General features: G+C 34.5%; 1 long non-coding RNA gene across 1 annotated transcript; it reads left to right on the plus strand.

Moving 5' to 3' along the window:
- Window positions 1–6,779: 6,779 nt before the first annotated feature.
- LOC131608839 (uncharacterized) lies at window positions 6,780–7,694 on the plus strand. The gene is made up of 3 exons (XR_009285859.1): window positions 6,780–7,017; window positions 7,358–7,428; window positions 7,522–7,694. It is a non-coding gene; the product is annotated as an uncharacterized LOC131608839 (long non-coding RNA).
- The last annotated feature ends 359 nt before the right edge of the window (window positions 7,695–8,053 follow it).

Genomic DNA, 8,053 nt, shown 5'->3' on the forward strand with positions numbered 1-8,053 from the left:
TTTAGGGAAAATCTTGTGTGCACATCATTTTTTTTTAAATTTTTTTATGATGAAACTGAAACATATATTCCGGTGAGAAGGGATTTCTGTAAATTATGCGTCAGCTCTTTTGATTGCATAGCTAGTTACATTGCACTTCAATCAATGGTGTTGTAATATGTTGGTTTGGCTTGAGGTTGAGGAATCATTACAGAAAATTCTTAACAGAATTGGCTACTGCAAAATGCGAAAAATAATGTTTTCAAATAGATTGAAGGAGAAAGATACTTTCATTGTCTTTTATTTGATTGAAATGGTGAGGGTAGAAAAATAAGTTGCTTATGGTTATGTGAAAAACATTGCGATTGTTGTGTTGTTTGGGGAATAGGGCGCTGCAGCATGTGCGATAGACTGATATGTACATGTACGTTGCTGTCAAGTGCAGGTTGAAGAAAATACAAAATACTGGGTTTGGACTGATATGTACGTTGCTGTCAATTACAGGTTGAAGAAAATACAAAATACTGGGTTTGAAGTAAGGTGCAAAATAATGGTGCTTGCATATACAATTGTGAACAGAGTTTGACGTTAGGTGCAAAACTAATGGTGCAAATAATGGTGCTTGCATATACAATTGTGAACAGAGTTTGACTTTAGGTGCAAAACTAATGGTGCTTGCATATACAATTATGAACAGAGTCCAATTTTTTTTAATAAGATTATCATATATCAAATAAAACAGTACAAAACGAGAGGGGAATCAAACCAAAATTCTCTCAAGGAGATACGAACCTAAAGAAAGGCAAACCTAACCTATTCTTTACAAAATCTGTTCTCCAAAAATCAGGAATACTACTCTAGTTAGTATAAGCAGTAACCGTTAGTCCTATGTTTGCTAGAGAATCCGCACAGCTATTACCTTCTCTGAAAATGTGAGAGGCAACAAAAGACATCCATATCAATGATATCAACACAATTCACCCATCTAGTACGGATTTGCCAAGGAACCAAGAGAGGTGTGGAGACAACACGAATTACCGCTAAAGAATCTGATTCTAACCAAATTTTTCTCCAACCCTTCTCATGGGCGAACTCGATAGCTAACATAGCACCAGAGAGTTCGGCAATGAAAGAGTTGGAAATATCCAGGAAATTGGCAAAAGCACCGAGAAACCTACCTTCATTATCTCAAGCAATGCCTCCATAAGCCGAAGGACCCGGGTTGCCAAGGGATGCACCGTCACAATTGAGTTTAATCCATCCCCACGGAGGGGACTTCCAAATAACTTCCACGATCTTTGGGGCACAAGGAGGTTGGATATTGACTCTAAAATTCTTCAAAATCACAAAATCCTGCATATTAGTGTATGCCGGAGTACCGAACGCGTTACCAGCCAAACCACACACCGAAACAATACCTGCAATTGAGGAAGCCGAAGAGATCCGAGTCTCTTTGAATCTGATGGAATTACGGGCAAACTAAATAGAATTGATCAAAAAAATAAATGCTACTTTATAAACAAGCTTACATTGGGAATTCCATGCTACTTTATTAACAAGCTTACATTGGGAATTCCATTGCTTCATTGTTCCACTCCAAATATCCTCCCAATTTGAGATTCTAAAGTCAAGTTTCAGAGCCGCTGACAGCCAGCCCCACAAATTTGACGCATATACACAGTCGAAGAAGAGACGAGGAACATTTTCCTCAGCTTTAGAACAGAGATTGCACATAGAAGGGAAGGCGAAGTTCCTCCGAGCCATTTGATCATCCGTAGCCAGATTGTTCAGTCAAAGGCGCCAAACCAGGAAAGATTTTGACGGCGGGATTTGCTTAGCCCAAATCCAGCCCCACGAATCGGAACCTGCCCCTGTAGCGCGTTTAAAGTCATACGCACCTTTCATAGAGAGATTTCCAGAGACAACACTATTCCAAACTCTTTTATCCGGTCGCAGATCGAAAGGAATATGACAGTTAATAATCCTGACCTGAATTGCATCAGGAATGTTGCTGTTTTGAAAACTCCAATTGCCATTATTGATAAAGCTGCTGACATATAAATCTGCAGGAAGAGGCTGATTTCCCATCAATAAATTCAAAGGATCCCCACACCAGGAGTCGAACCAGAACCTAACAGAGGATCCATCACCAATAATCCAAGAAAAATTGTCAAGAATAACCGGGATTTGCGCTTTTGTGCTCGACTTAAGAGAGGAGAAGATGTGATGATAATTTGATATTTACTTTTGCGGTTTGATCACTGGAAGTGATACTGTAACGCCCCGAATTTAATTAATTATTTAATTAAATTGATCGAGGATTTATTCATTGGAATTAGTTGAAGTCGAGGTTTATCGGTATTATTCTACAAACGTAATGGATTAATATGTTGATTTGAGCAGTTAAGTTATGGTCAGATTAATAAGTCGGATTAGTCAGAGATGTACAATTGCGAGTTAGTACTGTTAAAGTTAGGGATCGATGGTAAATGTGAAATATTATTGGAAATAATATTCGGTTATGTTGTGTGGTTAATTATTTATGCGTGTTATTTGGCTTAATTGAGTAATTAAAGAGAGATTATGAATTGGGCCTAAGTGAAACAAATATGACATAAGAGATTGGATTGTGGGCTAAGCTCAATTAAGAAAAGAATGATAGTAAGAGTTAGGGTTTTAGAGGTTTGGCCTCATAACTCATTTTGTGGAGAAAGAAGAGAAAGAAGAGAAAGAAGGGAAGGAAGAGGGAAAGCTATGGCATGAAGAGGAAGAGCTCCATTGAAGGAAGTGAAGCTTTTGCTAAGGTAACGGTGGGGTTCTTACTTTCTAAGGGTTGACATGATGATGTTTATGGTGGGTTAGATTGTATGTTATTCTCCATGAATGTGTGAGTTTAAAATTGTTTGGTTTGAGTGAAGTCAATTTGGGTAATATTGTATGTATTGATGGAAATGATATGTTATAATGCTTCTTACCATGATTCTATGTGTGGGTTCTGAATTGTAGTATGTTTAGTGGAAAGAATGTGAAAACCTAGCTTTTGAGATTTGGGTAAAATTCATAGAGTTGCATGATTAATAAGGTTTTGATGATTATAGAGGTCCTTATGTGTTGTATATATGGGAATTTCGTGTGCAATTTTGAGCTAGAACATGAATTTGGGTGTTGAACGCGTACAGGGAAATGTTCCTGCACCGCGATCGCGGCGCGAACAATAGTTTGCGGCGCGAACTGAGTAGTTGGTAGGCTACTGCCTTGTAGTTTGCGGCGCGTCTGTAGGGCGGCGGCGCGACTGTAGGCAGATTTGAGAAAAATTCGAATGTGTGTAACTTTTGATCCGTAACTCCGTTTTATGCGCCGTTCGAAGCGTTGGAAAGCTAACGCAACGAACTATACCATGATGTAATGAAATTATTCATATGATATATTCTCATATTATGTTTATTAGGATTAAGTGATGAACTATGTTGAGTTAACATGTGAATTATGTTCTTTGCTATGAATCGATGTAACCATGTTGCAGTATAACTTGATGTATGTTTTCCTTATGACAATACCATGATATTGAGATGATGATATGCATTTCCCTTATGATGAGATAATGATGCTTTATAAAGAATTAACAATGAATATGCTTTCATTAAGCAGTTGAATTAACCGTGTTACGTCGTTACTTGAATTGTGTAATGTGATGTTTTGTTGTTAATATGTGTTATTTGAATGTTCTTGTGGAGAATGATTATTTGATGACTTAATTATGACGTGGCTGTTTTAATAACATGCATGTATGTGAATATGTGTTATGGCTTGATGAAATGTGAATAAAATGTATTGATATGATACGTTGTAATTGTCCATATTGTATACCGTAATGAATTGATGAGGATGTGCACAATGCATTGGCAATGGTTTACTACAAGTTTAATGAGATCTTGAATTGGTAATTACTATGAGTATGATTATAATCGAATGATAAATGTTGCATGTTGATATGATGTGATGACGTGATTGAGATGTGGTAAAATACTATGATACGGTTATTACCATAGAACCTTGGCATTGAGTTGATGTTGTTTAGTTGATGTGGTTATGTTGTTTAAGTTGATTATGTCGTTCAAGTTGATTATGTCGTTTAAAGTTGATTAAGTGGTTTAAGTTGTGTTTGTGGATGTGCATCATTTGAGTCGCATCCATTGCATTGTTTGAGACGGCCCAATGGCAAACTGTTTGAGACGGGAGTTTTACTCCAATGGTACCACATGCATATGCATAAGTTTGAGTCACATTCGAGTCGCATTTGAATTGCATTTGAATTGTGTTTGGATTGTTGAGATGACGAGGTGTTTGTTGTGACGTGATAATGATATGTTTGTTGTGACATATTTGATATCATACTTGTATATTTAAATATGTGATTAATGACATCGTTGTCGTTTTGAAAGTTGTATTATATTGATAAGTTGTTTTGCGATGAAACTTGTTGTAAGATGTTATATGATACGAAGTGGTGAAATTATGCATGATCTATATCTCCTATATTATTTATCATGCATTCCTTTATATTGTAAGATATCTCACCCCTTTGCTGATATTTCCCCTACCATGGGAAATGGGCAGGTACTCAAGATTAGTCGTGGATGTCTGAGGTTATCTATGTAAAGTCTTTATGTTGCTTTATGGCCAGTCGAGTTGGTGTCCATTGCTCTGATACGTAGCACTCGGGGGGATTAGTCATTATTATATGATTATTGTATTCCATGATGACATTTGTGTTAAGTTTAATTGAAAAGTGTTTATAAGTTTAAGTTGTAAGTGATAAATGAAGTTTTGTTCCGAATGCTATGTATCTTTATTAAATGCAATATAAGTATGTTTGTTTAGTTAAGTCGAATTGTGACATCCCATCGTTTGATGAATATTTTTAAATGCACTCTGATTTTCGCTTATAATTGCGGGGTAAATTTGGGGTGTTACAGATACTTTGTGCTGTACGGATAAATTTGTTTAATCTGATATAAAATATACTTAATTATATATTTAAATTTAAATTTAAAATGAACAGTAAGAAAAAAATGTTTTTAATTTTATACATATTTTTTAGTAATAATAAATAAATAAGGAACAAAATTTTAAGCAAAAGGGAGAAAGTGGGAAAAAATGTGAAGATTTGAAATTTTACTCAAGAGAGAATGAGTAAATTTAATATTTAATTTTGATTTAATTGGTGAAAGTTGGAAAATAAATGTCACATTAATCTTGAAAATAGTTAGATATATAGTAGATTGTTGAAATTGCACACATGACATTCTATAATAAAAGATAAAATAAAAATTAATTACTTAAATGGTGTAAATAATTTATAGTAAAAAAGTAATTTAGAAATTTCATACAATTAATTTTTTATGGGTACATAGTTGACTAGAATATTTTATACGGTCAGTAAATCACAATCCTTAAAAAGAAATATTTTATATGTGATTTAAAGAAAAAGTCAAATTTCTACGAAAACTAACGATTATGAGTTCACTGAAAGTCTAAAACTGCTTTACATTATCGGTGTATTTCCATTAAATCCAAAAAAGAAACTGATATTGTTTGACTTATTTTACAACTTTGGGTGCGTTTGGATTGGCGGTGAACATAATTGATTCTAGCATAATTGAGTTTGGTATAATTGATTTTAACAAAATTGAGTTTAGCCGAATTGATTTATGTTTGGATACATTTATGTAAAAGTGAGTTGAACAATAATGTTTCGTGTAAAAATTACCCAAAATTAATTCTGGAGGTAGAAACTACAAATTTAAGCTTCAAGTAGAATCAATTTTGGAGGCAGAATCAATTTTACTTTTGATTAAACAAACACATCAAAATCACCCAGAATCAATTCTACACATCTAGAATTGATTCTGGATCTTCCAAAAGTCAATCCAAACATGCAATCCATTTTACTTTTGGAAAAAGAAAAGAAAAAAAAGAAACTGATCTTGTTTTCATTTTACAATTCTATCACACAGTCCAACTCACAACTTGAGTGAATCACACAAACCAACTCTCCTAGTGGTACAATGACTAAGCCCTTAAGCTTTTACATCTTGGACTCTTACATTTTCTAGGTTACAATTATTCTATTTATAACCTTTTCCCAACTGGATTTGGCCTTCAAAAACACAACATATCAGCTGCTACAAATCTGCAGAAGATTCTGCATAAAATAGATCTTCAATCAAATCTTCCTAAATTATCTACATAATTAGAAAGTGAATATTCTTCTTGATTCAGACTTGATATTTCCAGATCTATTAATCCGCTCCACATAGGACTGCATAATATTCCCAGAATATTCTGCATCTGTTAAATGTTGAACCGATCCAACAGCTCAGCCCAAACAATCATGATGTCGAATGACTCTACATAAGACATCTTGTCCGACGTGTTGCTCCAGATGATAAAACATTTCATCTCAACATGTTTCTTCATAAAGTAGGACTCTTGATCAACCTGTTCGTCTTAGCAAATAACACATCCTATTTAACATATTGTTGCTATGCTTGTTTTAATAAAATTAATGCCAATAACAAAATAGAGAACTAACAGGTCTCACTAGGTATGCCAATTTATTTACTAATGTTTTTAGTAAACAATCACAAATTTAGTTCAATTAATAAATTGACTCAACAAAGCTCAAAGACAATTTGTGCAGAAAAATGATACAATTAAAAGTATAAAAAGTATTTGGGAATTGGATTTAAAAATTTGTACACAAACTAGACGTAAACCCGTGGCAGAGCTAAGCTCCGGCGAGGCTGGGCAACTACCCAGGCTCTTCCTCGTGTAACCTCAAGCCCTAACACCACTTCCAACAACCTTTCATTCAATCTCTTTCACTTTCACACAATATTCCTCACTTTCATCACACCATACACACCCCAACATAATCTCCATGCCGCCCCGCCGCTTCCTCAACGTCTCAGCCGCTCATGACGTCAACCAGTCCCTTCATGAGTCGCCACCAGAATCCACTCATCGTCGCCACTGGTAGTCTTGTTTTTGTCTTTCATGTTTTTCATTATTTCCACTTTGTTTTTGTTTGAACCGAAAAGTTGTTGGTTTGTCCGATTATTATGTTCTCAATTTAAAATAAAGAGAAAGTTCATGTCCATTTCATGTATTATAAGTCGTGAGTTCACATAAAAAAGATAAAAAGACATGATGTCGTGAATTCACATCTAATGCAGAAAATTCAACTTTTAGTCTTGCCAGTAAGGTGTTTGATATAATGCTTTAGCCAATTTCTGGATTATTTTCGCTTCAATTCTTTCACTTCACGATGTTGAATTATTGTTGTTGTTGTTGTTGATGACTATTATTGTTGCAGGTTGTGGCTTATGTATCAAATTGTTATCGATGTCGTTACCACCATTTTGCAACTTGTACACTAAGCGTTCGGTAAATTATCTTAACCAAGTTTCTTTTCCTTTTTTGCTTATGTTTCTTACGAAATACGGTGTTGAACCGTGGTTATGTTTCTTTTCAAATTAGAGCTAAGTTTGGAAGCTTCTTTAAGAGTGGACGGTTTAATCCACCAGTCGTGCAGTATCGTCGGATGAGCATTGCTTTGGTTTCTTCTTCCAAGGGTAACTCATAATCACCATCAACATTTTATTTTAGAGTTATAGGATGTAGCATTGGTTCTTTCTTTACCGACCATGATGCAGGAGCTTGAAATATATAATGAATAATTATAACAATTTGAATTTGTATTCTGTTTTTCAATTCATTCTACAATTTTTTTACTGTGTTACACATTTATGTATATGACAAAGTTAAGTGTTTTTACATATGTATTCTCTGAATATAAATATTAATACTATATGTGCTTATTTTCATCGCTTATGTGTGACATTGACTTTTATTTTGGTGACTTGTAGTTTCACACACAAGCTAAAATACTGAGAAAATAAGAAGGGCATGTGTTTGCTCAAGCAAAAAAGAATAGTAATGTGTGTGTAATTGTTTCTATATAGCTTGATATCGATATATAAACTAACAAATCATTCCTATACAACATGAT

This window comes from Vicia villosa, linkage group LG1 (assembly GCF_029867415.1).
Source record: "Vicia villosa cultivar HV-30 ecotype Madison, WI linkage group LG1, Vvil1.0, whole genome shotgun sequence".
In the NCBI taxonomy this organism is placed as follows: domain Eukaryota; kingdom Viridiplantae; phylum Streptophyta; class Magnoliopsida; order Fabales; family Fabaceae; genus Vicia; species Vicia villosa.